Source organism: Bombus affinis, chromosome 5 (genome assembly GCF_024516045.1).
Source record: "Bombus affinis isolate iyBomAffi1 chromosome 5, iyBomAffi1.2, whole genome shotgun sequence".
NCBI lineage: Eukaryota > Metazoa > Arthropoda > Insecta > Hymenoptera > Apidae > Bombus > Bombus affinis.
The window spans coordinates 12,947,880-12,963,579 of NC_066348.1; the positions used below are offsets into that span (position 1 = coordinate 12,947,880).

General features: G+C 37.1%; 1 long non-coding RNA gene across 4 annotated transcripts in view; it reads right to left on the reverse strand.

Annotated features, from left to right (window-relative positions):
• Nucleotides 1–15,700, reverse strand: part of LOC126916928 (uncharacterized) — a 79,102-nt gene that overhangs the window by 52,123 nt on the left and 11,279 nt on the right. The window contains exons 3-5 of one of the 4 annotated variants that reach the window (XR_007710827.1): nucleotides 15,384–15,528; nucleotides 14,335–15,299; nucleotides 12,748–13,254 (exon numbers count right to left, since the gene is read on the reverse strand). The exons of 1 other annotated variant lie outside the window; for it this stretch is intronic. This is a non-coding gene — a long non-coding RNA (uncharacterized LOC126916928). Of the gene's footprint in view, nucleotides 1–12,747; nucleotides 13,255–13,400; nucleotides 15,300–15,383; nucleotides 15,529–15,700 lie in introns of those variants that run through there. 2 more of the 4 variants (XR_007710825.1, XR_007710824.1) reach the window with 2 other exon arrangements.

Consider the following 15,700-nt stretch of genomic DNA (forward strand, 5'->3'; position numbering starts at 1 on the left):
TTGTACGTCTATGTTGTATAAAATATTATAACCGGAATTATACTGTCATAAAAGAGCGTTTAAAAGTGTGTTCCTCTGTCGTCTTAGGTCTCTGTAGGATTCCTTTTACGAAGAAACCATAAAATCTTTTGTAACGACTTTTCGCACGTATATTCATTTTTATATCCATCTCAATAAGAATATTCATCGATATTATTAAATAAAAAGCGGCGAAAGTTGAGTAAATTATATGCGAGCCAACAGATCTTGAAGAAGACAGGAAAGACGTGCTCTACTGTCTGACACGATTCAGATTATTCTACTTACGTGGCTATAACATGAATCGCAATTTAGTTCCCGAAACTTAAGAAACAGGAAGATCATAAGGTTTGAACGCCAATTTGTTCGTCATATTCTTTGTATCTTACGCCCGCAAGAAATAATTTCGAGATTTTTAAGTTTTCGTGAGCGCCACGGCGAAAGCTCGAAGAAAGCACGGTGATAACGTTATCGATCAATGTTGGCTAGCTGCTAATTCGACCGTATTACACCGAGGAACTGTCTGGCTAAGGAAAAACAAGGAGTAAAGGCCAGGAAGAACAAACCGTAGCTACATTTTCCGTGGCGAGGCTCGCTGGCAACAAGGAGGAAACAAGCACTTCCTTCTTGGTCTTATCGGGCTCTTTGCCCGTTCAAAACAGACGTCGGCCCTACGAAATTACTGTACGTGTACGCTCACAGTTCCTTCGTGTCTGCTATTTCACTCGTTGCTCATCCATCTGACTTCAGATCCCCATTATCCTGTATTTTATATCTTAATCCTTTTCTGCCAGTCTACCTAGATTTTTATTTTTATCCTACGCTAACGTGCAGATTTTTGTTTTGACAAATGAAGGAAGAACGAACGAAGAGGAAGTTTTTACTTTATATCGAATTAATTACAGCCCTGCTTCGAATCTGCGATTTTCTCCTCGATTTAGAGTTTCCGAGTGTCGATGGTGATATTTCAGAATTACCATATACATTCACTTTTCCTAATGAGAATCCGATATCTCATCGATTTCGTACATGAGTATCAAATAATATTATAGATAGTAGTGAGATTATCATTCCGAAAAATTACCCAATAGTTGCTAATTATTTTGAAACTCGTACAATGGTTGATAGTAAGACGTGTTTTGGCAAGAAAACATAAAGAAATGTTGCGGATTGCGTTTCTTCGGGATAAGAGTCCTTTGTTACTTTTTTGACCCTGATACGTAAAAACAGATCGAGAGTCATCTACACCAAAATATTATGTTTCTCACAACGCATTTCAAACTATGAACGACAAGGAAGAATGCGAAGAAAGATGCTGGTTACGCAAGAAATTCATTCTTTCGTCGCGAGTATAAGGAAGCAACCAGAAACTAAGGGGGATGGAAAATAATGCAATCTAGTCTGGAAGAACGGGAGAAACTAAAGAAACAAAAGAAGCTGGTGGAAAGGCAGTGATGAAATTAGTAGAAAAACAGTAGAGAGGACCGTGGATTGAAACGAAAGAAATAAAAGGAAAGAGAGCAACGAGGAAGACAGCAGCGGGGAAAATGGGGATGAAAAGACGATCTAACGCGGAGTTTGACTCGTCGGATGACAAGGTTACTTTCACGGGGATCGAGCAGTGGACTGGCGAAAAGAACCGCGTAAAACATTTTCCTCGATCCATTGAAGTCGTTTCAAAACGGTCGAAGAAGCTTCAATCTCGACGGGCTAAACAAGAAAATCCTATCGGGGAAAAAAGTGGTGAAATCTCGTGCTTCTTTTTTGCTAGAATTAATTCTACTTTGTTTCTTAAACAGTGTAGGATATAGAAATTTATTTATTATCATCCGACTTGTTATGTTGAGACCAATAAATGATTATTAATCTGTCATATATTTTTTTTAATTCTTATATATATATATATAATTATCGAAAACATTTGGGTTTTCATATTGTATAAATACAAAATCTTGATTGATTTGTCTTCTTGAACCAATTAGAACTAATTATCGCGTCTTATACGAAACCAGGAAATGTTTTAATAATAATGAACAGGCGAATGGATGAAAGATAGATTAGACACTCAAGGAATTAAATCCTCTTCGACAGCACGAAATTTCATTACATAAACCGATACGTTTTGTTCAAGTAGACGCATCACAATTGGATGATTCAATGATCACAGCAACACTGTTTCGAAAAACACTTTCGACTACATCGACTTTGCTCGAGAAGCTACAGAGACTATCACACGGCACGGTTACAATAACTGGAACGATTCTGGCGTTTCGCGGTGTCTGGTTGCTAGAGTTCGTCGATTTCAATAGAACCGGGGACAAAAACCTGGCTGAAATCTCCTTAGTACGTGAAAAGGAAAAGTATAACACGATATCGTTTCGGTGGACCAGAGATAAGGGATAAAAGGAGAAACGAGAGATTAATCGACCCGAAAGCGGTGACTCGATTACGAGTAAATTGGATCTTTCGTTTCGCGATTCCTCCTTTTCCTTTTCTCTTTATCCCTCCCATCTTCTCACTCCACTTCTGCTTCGTTTCCTTTTCTTTCTCGTCTCTTCTTTTTTTCCTAAGAAATGGTGGAGAAGCGAAGGGGCTGCAAACTGGATTCAAGTGGCCATTAAACCTCTTCGAAGTAACTGCTGGGACTCGTTCGTTTCGACAATTTCCACGGGCTTTTACGAGCCCTGCCACACCGACGAATTATATTAAACAAAGCGATTTCTAACGAAATATCTTTGCTCGTCGGATGAGGACGTTTATTATCGCGGATGATCGTGTTTCGAACGATTACTCGCGATTACTCCTCTCGCGGTACGGTATTTTCTTTGCATAATTATTATCGGTATCGTTACGGATGAATCTAACGAGACAGAAATGAAGTAATTTTTGGAGACTCTGCGGATAAAGATTTTTTAACTCTTTAAGATGTGAGAGTAATTTGAAATTAGTATAATAACAATTAATGGGATAGTATTGGAATTAATGGACAATTTGATCAAATATTGTAAATATATAAAGAAGAGTAATATTTACTAATTGTCATATCCATATTTTAATAAATAAAGGTGAAAATTCAGAGAGCGTAAGAAACTTCTATTTAGCTATGTTCATAAAAACATGAATATACATAAACATCCATGTACATAATATCCAATATACATAAACATCTATCAATCTCAATTTTGATTAATAGTTCCATATTTCTTGATATTTTGGAAAGAACAATGCTCTGGCGAACATGTATTTTTCCATCGGTTTGTTCCGGTTTTCGGCACAGTTGGACCGAGTTTTTCATGCGAGATCAGGGTCGCTTGTCGTATTTCCGGTGCATCCTCCGAGATTGAAAGCTGCTCTCTTTATGCATTTTCTCTGGCAAAAACATGGCCAGGGAAATGGTATGGAAAAAAACAATCGATGGAGATAGCAGAAAAAGATGAAGGGGAAAATGAAAAAAAATCAGGGAAGGAGAAACGAGATCGCAGTACATCGTCATACACCGTGCAACCACTTCGATCGATGAACCAGCACGGTCGGATGAGTCATAAGATTAAAAATGAGATGAAAGGAAACTCATCTGCTAGATGTGTCTGAAAATTTCTTCTTCTCTGCTGTTTCATTTCTTTCTTATTAATTGTCTGTCGATTTTCTTTTCTCTTCTATTACAACTTCAAAAATCCGTAAATGAAACAATTTGGAAGATATACATTTCTATAAGGTTCGCACAGAGTCTCAATGTTGATACAATGCGAAAGATATCAAAGAATCACGCGCAAGCTCAACATCGAAATGTACTCTTCGAATTTGCTTGTTGGCATCAAGTTATTGTTATTGTTGAAGTGGCCAACACTTCTAAGAAAACTCTACATCTGGTCTTTTTAGTTTTCTCAAGCACTGAAGCCATCGATAGCGTATAGACAAAAGACTGGGACGAAGGCAGACCATTACACTTCTGTATTAAAATACATTTTCCACCTTACAATTTATCCACGCGTTTCTCTGTTTATACATGTAATAACCTCAACAGTTATAACTCTAACAATCCGACGATTTATATTTTAGCCGTGTAAAGATCTACCTCGAGGAAGACGAAGGACTAACGGAATTAAGGATCAGCTATTAGGATGAGTTTCTGGTCCCCTGAGGGTACAACGGTACCGAACCGCAATTCACGCGGAGGTATTTACCGATCGAAAGAAAAGGAGACGCGGGCATGTTTATACGACGGGGCTTGTCCCAAGGGCCATGCAAATACCACCGGAGAAACTCTTACAGGTATTCGGCGTTATCTGAAAACGATTACCAGGATAAGGGACAGAGGGAAATGTATGGACCGCGTGTAATTCTCCACGGATAATCGCGCTCGTTAATGCGTACAGCTTCCTTCCCCTTTACAGCGTTGTTTTGCTTTATGTAAATTGGCGAATGGCCGCTTGGTAATTTGGTTAGAGGGACCGTTCTAACGATAGACTATGCTTGGCAAACAAAATTGGAATAAGGGGTGGCGTACTATATTACCATTTTTTGTGATATTCTGGTTTAAAGGTTGGATAATATTATTCTAAATAATTACGTTTATAATTTGGGAAAGTAATGTGAGAATTTCTACTGCGTTATCTTTAGAAAGGTGGAAGGATGGAGCTGCAAAATAGTTTCAATATCGAGTAAAATTACGGTTACGATCGAATACGTTTAAAGAGTAATTGTAGAATATTACAATTCATAGAACTAAACGAAGGCACTCGATGATGCAAAAGAGTAAGTACAGTTAAGTGGAGCTAATGCGATAATCTTCCCCTGTTGTTCATCGCGTCGAAATTTACCGAACATATGCATGTTAATTTCACTAATTCTTTCGTAGCTTGCTACTACACGGTCTAATGAAGATTACACAAGGGCGTTTAAACACCGATTGCAGTTATTACTTCATATCGTTGCTCGTTTGCTAATTAAGTGGAAATTATTGCGCTTAATATTACCACAAACATAGCAAACAAATTGGTTGCCTGAAAATTAGGATAGTAATATCTGCCATTCTAAACAGAATCGATTAATTTTCACCTGGCTTGGAATTATTCTAAAAACTGGCGATTCTCGTTTATAGAATATTCCTTGGATGCCATAAACGTATCTATTAAAATAAAATAACGTTAAAATAGAAGACATTTCATACATCCGATTAATAATTCTTAGAATCGTTGTAATTTTATTCTGTAATCGAATTTATTATTCGCGAATTAAAGTTAAAGGATATCATAACAAGTAGCTTTACGGTAGAAGTTACAACATTAGAAGTTACATTGACTTGTTCTACTTAGAAGGCGCTGTAATCAAAGTTTCAGCAATGTATAAGACATTGTTGACTTGTACTACTTGATGACCCCGGTTCAACGTGGCAACGTGATTTTGTTTCTTGTCTTGTAATCAAAAGTCTTTGTTACTGGTTCGTTCCACTTACGTTTCATGCAAGATCCCCAGGGCAATTCACGTTTAATTTTGACGCCCGATAAAGCAACATGATAAAATAAAATATTTAATTAAAAATATTCTGTTCAAGACATAAACGTTTTTTCCACAGAAAATCTCCAGTCTTTAAACAAATCCCCGCAAACTACCCTTTAAGAATCATCGAGGCTGCATTACCAACCACTGAAACCAACTGCGAAATTGAAATTGAACAGGCGCGGTCGTTCTTCTCGGTTTCCGATAACCAGAAGAAGCCACGGCGTTCGTTCAACAGGGATCATCCCGAAGTTAGTTTTGAAGAAGATCTCGACGATGCGGCAAATCGTCGAGAGGAGAAACGAGCCATAAGAAAGTTTTGTCGTAGATAATGCGGCCGTCGAACGACTTCGACTCGATCACGACCGCTTTCTATGGAGTTTCTGTTCGTCAAAACTGCACCACGTCGTACACGAATTATCAAGAGATAGAAAAGAGACAGACAGAAAGCGATCAACGTGTCGAAAAAGGCGTACAACACCGAGAAACGCGGGAACGTTTTCAGCATGGCACAATAGGCGGTCACAAAAGGACGCTGGTAAACCGACCCTCTCTTCCCTCCACGAGAACCCAGACGTCATAATTTTCCTCAGGAGTTTCGCCGTCCGTTGTCAGTGCTCTCTTATCCCCTTCCCTCCTATCTCGTTCCATTATTTTCCTATTTTCGTTGAAAAACAAACTAATCGGAGCGCGGTTCGAAAGCAGCCGTCAAAAAAGTTTTTCTAGCTTGAAAGGCCTTTCAGATTGTTCGGGTGAATAGCGGTGAACTTTGAGTTCAGTGAAGTGATTTGAAGATGTTGGCGGAAGTGGAAGTGACGACGCGACGCTCTGACGTCGAGATAGTTTCAGAAGATTCAGCGACGACTCGATAAGCTTGATAAGATCGTTATGGATTTGTGTAAGAAGGATTTTGGTTGTGGCAAAGTCTTGCTTTTATTTATGTTATCTCAGTATTTGGAAGTGACAGTTTATTTAAGTAAAACTAATTATGTATGGTTTCATATGTTACTATTAGACTGATTTATAAGAAATTTAAATGCGCAAAAACGATCAGAATGCTCGTGATAAATAAATGTACAAAATATTCGAAGCAAAGATCATTATGATATTTAAAAGCTCTGTTTTGAATTCTACTTCATTAGTTGCGTGTATAAAAATAAAAACTTGCATGAACATCCGCAGTCCCGTGATCACTTTTGTTATTAAGTAGGTGTGAAATATGTTTGAGAACACCTGGAGATTATTGGGAGTTGAACTTTGTTATTGCTCGATCATGGAGACCCTAAAAGTCATGGACCTTGGAGTTTCCAAATCAGCAAGCTCGTAATACCCTCGAGAACATCTAAGAGTCATGGAACCAATTTCAGGACTGGCCTCAGACCACATGATATTCTATTATACAAACTTTGATATTTCACAAACTTTGCGTGATTCGACGTGGATCTGGAGTGATCGTTAAATACAAGATCCTACAATTTTGGACAAGTTCCACGTTTCTCAGTTCATGAAGGTCGAAATTCTACGACATGTAGATGGTCTTAACGTACCTAAATACGTTCTAGTTTTAGAGATTCGACGGGAATTTCGAGATTCTACGTCCCTTGGGTGGTTTTAATATATCCTACCAGGTATGTAAATATGAAACCGGAATTTTTGTATAGAAAATACACGTTTATTGTATGAAAATGATTAAAAATATTTTATTCGAAGTATTGCCCATCGCTAGCTATACATTTTTCCCACCTGTCTGGCAATCGGTAACAGAAAATCAATGCTGTCCGCAAATCGTAGTTTCCAGGTATAAAATTAGACATGTTCAACGCTATTACAAACTATGCTGTTGTATGAAACTTGTATTGTTCTGAGTAGAAAATGTTTGTGAGATGTCAACAAAGACTTTTGGCATCAATGACGCAGATTAGTGATAACTACATTATCAGCTAGGGCCATCTATAGGCAAATTCCGGTTTCATACTTACAGACCTGATAAGTCTGGTTGATTAAAGAGCTCGATATCCTTCGTTCATAGGATGATGTTAAACGAGTTCTACCTTTAATTATTCGTAAAGATAGATGATCTTAAGTATATTCTTCGTAGAGTTCATGATTTACGTGTTAATCTATAATGAAACTCGAGATTTTACAATCTGTTGCTAGTCTTCGTACAAGTAGGTTCTTCCAGCTTTTCAAGATGAATTCTTATGTCTTTAAGATAGAAGTCTGGATATGTTTCACAATTTCGATTGTTCTGCTTACTAACGATCATCAATCCATAATCGGCTTTCTAAAAGCTCATAATGAGAAGATAACACTGTGTACAGTTTGAAATACTAATGTTTAGAGAATCTGACGCGTAGATTATGGTTGTCGTTTCATTTAGTTTCATCCTAAGCTCGCGAGACTCTGTGCTCTCTCATACCACGACGAAATGGAAGTAACATCTCGATACAATTTTGCACTGTAATATATTATTTGTTAAATTCTATCTCATACTTTTCTCTCTCTTTCGATAAATACAATTTCAATTTTGGAGCTGCCTCAAATTTCCACGTGACAGATCGAGACACAGAAAGTTGTAGTATTTGAGCTTGTAACTTGTGGCTAATTAAACAGCCTTGCTTCTCGCCATACAAAAAGCACATATTTGTTACTTTACTTTAGCTTTAGCACTTCTCCCTCGCCTTTCTTCCATCCTTCTTTATTCTAACCTAACTTCTCCCTTACTTTTCCTCCATTCTTTTGTATTCTAAGCTAACTTTTTGATGTTCTTTTAGCCTCTTTCCCCGCGTTTCTTTCGCCTTCTTCCCTTTTCACCCTCTTTTTTCTACACGCTGGCCCCTTCCATTCGCATTTTTCATCCGTTTCTCCTGGCTAGCTTCTTTGAAATTTCCCTCTGGTTTTGCAGAGGATTCCTTGCAACCCTTCCAACTCGTCCTCTATTTTTTCCACATTTCTGTCCGCTTCCTGCTTGCTCGCGGTGTATTTAGTTTTTTTCCCTCCTTCTGTCTGCACTCCTTGTTTCCTTTTTTTTTTCATTTCTGTCCGATTTTTCTCTGTTGGTTTTGTTTCATGTCGGTTTTTGGCACACACACACACACCCTCTCTCTCTCTCGCTTATTTTGGCTGTCTCTGTTCATTTTTGCGTTACAGGGTAATACGCGATTTCGACAGCAACACGGAAATCGAACATTGAAACAAGCCGATTGAAAGGTCTCGAACGAACTACCACGGGAATCGCAGTAACAGAGATACGGATGTAATAAAATAGAAACTGACGAAGAGGATACGAGAGATAGTAAACCGAACTGCAAAGGCAGATTGAAATGAATCAATTAATAAATTCGATGAAATGTATAGTGTCTCTCGTTCTGTCGTTTTCTGCAAATAAACTAACAGCGTGGATGTTTATCTTGAAATCCAGATAAATCTTATCTTTTCTCGTGATCGTACGAATTCGGTTGAAATGGGTGAGTGACGTTTGGAAAACCTATAGGTATTTGTTGAGTGAAAAAGTGTTTGCAAGCGATTGTTAGTCGAATTGAAAGAACGATAAAGTGAATTTAGTTTATGCCCGCGTTTTATCACTTTTGTGCAACGGTTAAATGGATTTCAATAATTGTTTTATCAACGACAGAGTAAAATTATTTTTCACGTTTATTCGGATATGTGTAATTTTGTGTGCTACACTGGATTAGCCGCGTAGTAGTGACATAAATGAGTATGAGTGTGTGTGGGAGTATATGCATGCGCAATGTCTCATAAAACAAGAGAACACAACTGGTGAGACAAAAAGAGTGCTGGAACGCGTGCAATGTGTATCTACGAATATCTTGTAGATCGCATATTCAATAAATATGAAACTATTTTAATATCATTTCTACATGTAATGTGAGTGTTCCCATACATTTATTTCGGCGACTAAGATCCACAATTCTTAGCAACATTATACATATCGTATTATCACATATTGGTCCCATTATCTTTAACAAGTAATACATTTTGCATTGAGGTAAATAAAAATTACCGATATCTAGATACAATCTGATATCTCAAATAAGGATCGACTATATCGAAAAGACAAAGTGAAATCCTTTAAATTTCAATTCCGACTAATACGTGCGAAATGCATTCGACAAATGCAGTACTACGTATAGAGGACTTAGAAAGTCTTGGAATAAACGTTTCGTACTAAAGCCATTTCTGTTCCAATCAAATATTTCAAGATAAATCCTCGTTCGACGAATAAAATAGCGTTATATGAGGGTCGATAAATCCGATTCTACTTCGACTTTTCGTTCGAGCCTCGATAAAGATGTATTTGATTTTGATTGGAATTCAGAAAACGCCTGAAATTGGCGAGAACACGGTCCAAGTTTCTCAGTAGATGGCACAAGTTTCGAATATCTTCGGTTTCCCAAAACTTTTCTATTATATTTTTCTGTGTGAAAACTGCCGCGGTGGAGGATGGTGTCAGAGAAAGTTCCTGTTTATCCAACGAAAGAAAGCCCGAAGTAACGACTCGGATGTAAATAGCCGGTATTTAAACAAAGAATCTCTTTCTGATATTAAATCGCGTTTTCATATTAATTAATTCTTCGACTGTCGTGGAACGAGGACTTTCAAAGATAGAGATTTGAATTTTATTAAAAAAAAGCAAAGTTTCTGAGAGGAGATTAAAACGAGTATATACGTGTTCTTAAATAAAATTAATGTAAAAGCTGTAAGTTCTATTTGCTCGAAAGTATCGAAGAACGGATTGCATATATCTTATGTAGCTTTATTGGGATTTATTTTATTTAGAATTGTAATTCTTTATCCTTTATATTGCTTACTCGATGGAGTTTCACAATCCTCTGTACAACTTTTTTATTTCATCTAAGTTCTAAAAATAATAAAGAAGGATGAATAGATAGAATCATCGAATACAAACATAATACAGATTAATGAAAATTAGTATGAGACTGGGAAAAAACAATAATCAATAGCTTCATTTTGGTTAATACCTACAAATATATATGACATAATAGAAAGTAGTATCTATAAAGTATCTAGACATAGCCAGCTCATACTTGTTCAAATTTACAAACAAGATCCATGATGGGAAATTTCAATTCATCGATGTAAAGAATTCCTCCCTTTTTTTGCCTGATAATATATAATAAGAAAAAGAAATATTTATTGCCCGAAATTATTTACAAAAATGAATCTCATCTGTTTCGTTAAAAAAACTAGTCTCTTTCACACCAGAAGTTATTTCAAACAATTAAATCATCAAAGATACATATATATATATATAACTTCACACATTACACCACCAAATTAAAACAGCAGCAAAATTATAGCACGGAAAAAGGTCTCCTTTATCCAACGCACTTTACGAATCATAAGAGAAAGCGTTTCCCATTGTTTCAACCCCGCCATGCCTCTACACCACCACGCGACAGACATTGTTCCGGGAAATAATAAAATCCCTTTGGTCGTCTAGCGTCTAGTTCACTCTTCGTTTTGCATCGCGATCCAGTTACCCGTATTTCACCTGACAAATATTAATCTCGGAAGTGGTAAAAGGGTCGACCAACCCCGTTTACTCCCTTCACCCCGGTGCCCGGGTCTAGAAACTCTCGTGCATCCATCGAACGGAACGATATTATCGAGAAATTGGAAGTTACGGCCGTACGAAAATGAAAGGCGAGGCATTCCGAATGGACTCGAACGCGTATCGCCCGCCGATCTAATTACCAATGGACGAATTCGATCGCGAGAATTCGGTTCATTACCTTCCACGGTAATTTAAATTCAGTTCCTGGTTACAGGGAATGAAAAGAAAAAAGGAAAGAAGGGATTAATCTCGGGGATGAATCAAACGAAATTCCATGAACGAGCCCCCAATTAATTTCCGTCTTCGTGGAATAGCATCAAGGTTGCCTAATTGCAAGTAACAATGAGTAATAGTTGGAAGAAGCGATAGAGGTATATTATAATTAATTAATTATGTCAGTATTGAATTTATAATTAAAGAAGTAGTTAATCTATAATTGAGCAAGTATGGAAATTATTATATGTATTTCGATATTCGATAACTTTGCGTTGGGCAAAACAAATTATACACAGTCTAAGTAATAACACATATTTTATTATTAAAATTCAACCTTAGAGGGATTAATCGAAATGCTCGTGATAAAACGACTTGCCAAATTTGTCTTTTTAAAGATGAGAAGTAATCAGAAGTCACGACACGGTGAAATGAATATAAAAGGTGGTCTATACGTTGATTTATTTTCGAACGAAAACTAATCGCTTCTATAAAAATCTTTGTTACGAGGTTCACAATTTCGTAATTTAACTAGATATAAATTCTCTGCGATTTTATTATAGGCACACTTATAATTAATACTTATAATTAATAATTAATACAATTAATAAAATATATTGGAAAGAAATAAAAAATGTTAAAGTATTTTTTGTTTTCCTATGAAAAGAAAAACGCGGACAATGACTGCTTTTATTAACAATTCTTTAATTCGTTAATACGTTATTCTACATATAAAAATCTTCTTATATTTATGTCTCTAAATAAGAAACGTTATAACTGACTAGTCCCCATTGTTCAAAACGAATGGAGTCAGTCGTGAGAGACAGAAAAAGAAGAAACATATAATACGTCCGTACGAATTCGTTGTCCAACGCCTCATAAGGGACAGAGATCGACTGGTCGGCCACATTGGGAGTGGGAAACCTTTTTACGCGGCTGTTTCGCATGAGAACGGTAACGGAACACGATTTACGAGTGGAAAATAGAGGCACCAGCGAAAAGCTTTTAGTCCTTCGTACGTCAGCAAATATGTGACTAACCCGAAGCTCGGGGGTGCACGGACCCGCTTTCATCCACCTGTGTAATCGTTCCCTCTGCGCGTCCCTTGACCATTCTAACCGTCGTTCCTTCCGTGTTCCACCGAAATCATATCCTAACCCTTCGCTATCATCTGTGCTTTTCACTTTGTTTTCCACTCTTTCCGTTCGATCTCTTATTTATCACTGCCGATGAGCATCAAATAAGCGTTAGACGTTGTCTTATCGGTACAAGATTCCTGAATGATTAAGTTTAGTAATGGAATTTGACAAAGAGAATGATAAGAATTTCGATTAGAATATTCGACCGTGTCCGGAAATGACATATTTTAATAATTCTACGCGTCTACTCGTTCTTAGAATTAGTCGTGTTTCCTTTTATGTCGCTATTCGTAATAAAGCATATCTCGATGAATCGATCGTAATCGGTAAAAAGGTTTCTGAAAAATATAAATAAGTCAGTGCAAAACGCTTCGAAAAATTCTATAAAACGTTTTCCATGCGTTCATACACGCTTCCGACAGGTAATCGCGATTAATTAACATTTAAACACTGGCTTTTAAATCACAAGTCAACATTTTGCACGGGATTACGCGAAGTAACGTTAAAAGGAAATTAACGTGGAAAACGCGACAATTATCTCATCGGTGAACGACTGTTGAAGCGTTATTACCGATATATGAGCGCCGGAGGCAGCGAAACGAGCAATTTCTACTTTCATCGCGACTTTCATTTCTGGCTTTTCGTGGCTAGACGACCGCTGAATTTCGAGAAGTCCCGTCCCAAAGGAAATTCCACGATTTTCGACCAACTTTCTTAACCACTTCCTCTGCAAGGATCGTAGATTTATGAGATGTTATCAAATAATGTTTCACCTCGAGCGTCGTCCTGGAATGATACGATTTAATTATTAACGTGTGGACCAGCCAAGGAAACTTTGATGAAATTTCAAGCGAATATTTGCGCAAGCTGGCTGAATTTAAGATTATATTAATACTCGGAATAATAGAAGAAATTATCGAAAACCGCGACGATTATGGGTGAGAGAGAAATTTTATTTATCTATATGTATACATATAATTGAAAACGTTGTTGTAATATCGAATATAGAAACTCTTTATAACGTAAGATTTCATTAAGATAATTTCATTTAGATCGTCCCAAAAGCTTCTCTCGTTTTATAAGAAAATAATAAACGCACAATATTTTTTGTTTTGTATTATTTTACTGAATTACGTACGGTCCATGTTTGTTTCAATAGAACAATATTGAAATTTCTCCAAAATAAAGCAAAAAATGTTGTGCATCTATTAGTTTGTTATAAAACGAAAGAAACTTTTGGGACAACTTAATAGTTCTTAAAGCCTTTCCAATTTTTTAATAATTGTGCAGGTTTACCTAAGTTTTCATTAATTTGCCTATGAACGGGAATGTACGTATGTATACGTTCTCTGTAATATATCTCTCGTCAAATATATCAAATAAATCAATCATACAAAATTCAAGTTCTAAAAACACCGCTAACATCACGATAGGAGTCATAAATCCAAGCGTAGCTCGAGATTCGAGCGTTAAAACAGGAAACATTTAACGCAACACGTAGAGGATTAACAGAATGTGGTGAGAAAATCGGAGGCAACGATTTGTCGACGGATCGTTCCACGGTTGTTTTTTCGTTAAAACGCCGACAAGTACAGCCGTGGAACGCGTGAAATTGGTAGTTTCGTCGTACGAACGACAGCTTTTCGAACGAAAGCCGGAACGAGATTTCGTTTTTTTCCTCTTCTCCAAATGATTTCCAATTGAAAAACTCTTCTGGCTAGCCAGCCAACCAGTCAGTCAGAGTCGGCCGTCTTGTCGATCGAAAAGTCGCGAATAAATTCAACGAAGCATAACGTCCGACGAAATCGAAAAAGGGAACACGTTCAATTTGTGAAGAAGGGAAAAGAAGGGAAAAATAACAATTACCGGGAAAGAAGGAAGCGACGCGTACGGGACCTCGTTCCGGCAATTATTTCCTCGAAAAGAACCGGCTGCTTTATTAAATCGCGCAATTTTTCATCTCCCGGCTGGTGTACGTTCATCTCTTCCCTTCCTCAACGAGGAACCGTCCACCAAGGGATAGATAAATAGCGAGATAATGTTCGTAGAATGAGACAGCAAGAGTAGAATTAACGTTTTCCTTCGTCCGTGATTTTTGCAGCCGCACACCCGCGACATTTTGTCCTCCATTTTTCTTCGATTTTCTTCTTCTTTTTTTTTTGTTTACAAATGTTCTTCTTTTTCTTTTTTCAGATACGTTCCATTTGTACTTTTGAAGCTCTACTTTTTATTTGGACTACGTAACGAGTCTGATCCAAGTCCATTTTGTTTTGAATTTTTACTGCTTAAGTATAATATTGCCTTAGAGAAATTCCTCCTTTCTTCGTTCCCCTTTTTCTTCCTTTCTTTTCTTCTCATCCGTCTATTACACCTATCTTTTTTCTTTTTTCCTTTTTGTCCCTCTTCCTTTCCTCCTTTTTCTTCCTTCTTATTCTTCTCTTTAGCTGTACTATTCTTTCCACACTTTCTTCGTGTTTGTATCTTCGCAAACATTTATATCTGAAAAACTTAGTTCATAAAAGGCATGGAACATACACAGAGACAGTAAAATTACATTGAATGCTAAAACAAAATATTTAAAAATTAATAATATTCATAGTATCTATAGCATCTGTAATGTGTATTGAGACATAACACCGATTTCGAGTTATGTAATTTTGGAGAGAACAACAGGATTAATTTTACCCTTCTAATTATACCTGCAAATGCCGTATACCTACAAGAAGCCAAATTGCACGAACATTCCTAGAACAGGTATCAATGGAGAATTGTCAATATTTTTCTGCGTCTTCATTGTTCTTCGTCATAATGCCAATTCTTCGTTTAATTGCCTGCGCAAAGGAGCCATATAAAGTAATGGTAACGCAATACACTTGGTCATCGCGGACATACGTACACTTATAAACATGCCATACCGTATCAATAAAGTTTCGTTTTACAGGATAGAGTGGCCTGCTATGAAGCTAGGTTTCCAGCAGCTCTCATCGCGTCTCACGTTTCGCATCCACTTCCTTCGATATGTATTCACGTTTGCATATGCATCAGTGTCGATCACGAAACCTTGGAATAGTTCCGCCCGTTCATTATCATCCGGTAATAATATTCTAGATTGGCAGCTGTTAATGCTTCCAATTCCCATTGCTTCATTCTGTTTCATCGTTGTTTTTTTTTACACACACACGCTAGTAAAAATTGAAATTGCTCTTTCAATGCTATCTATACTCTCGGCTAA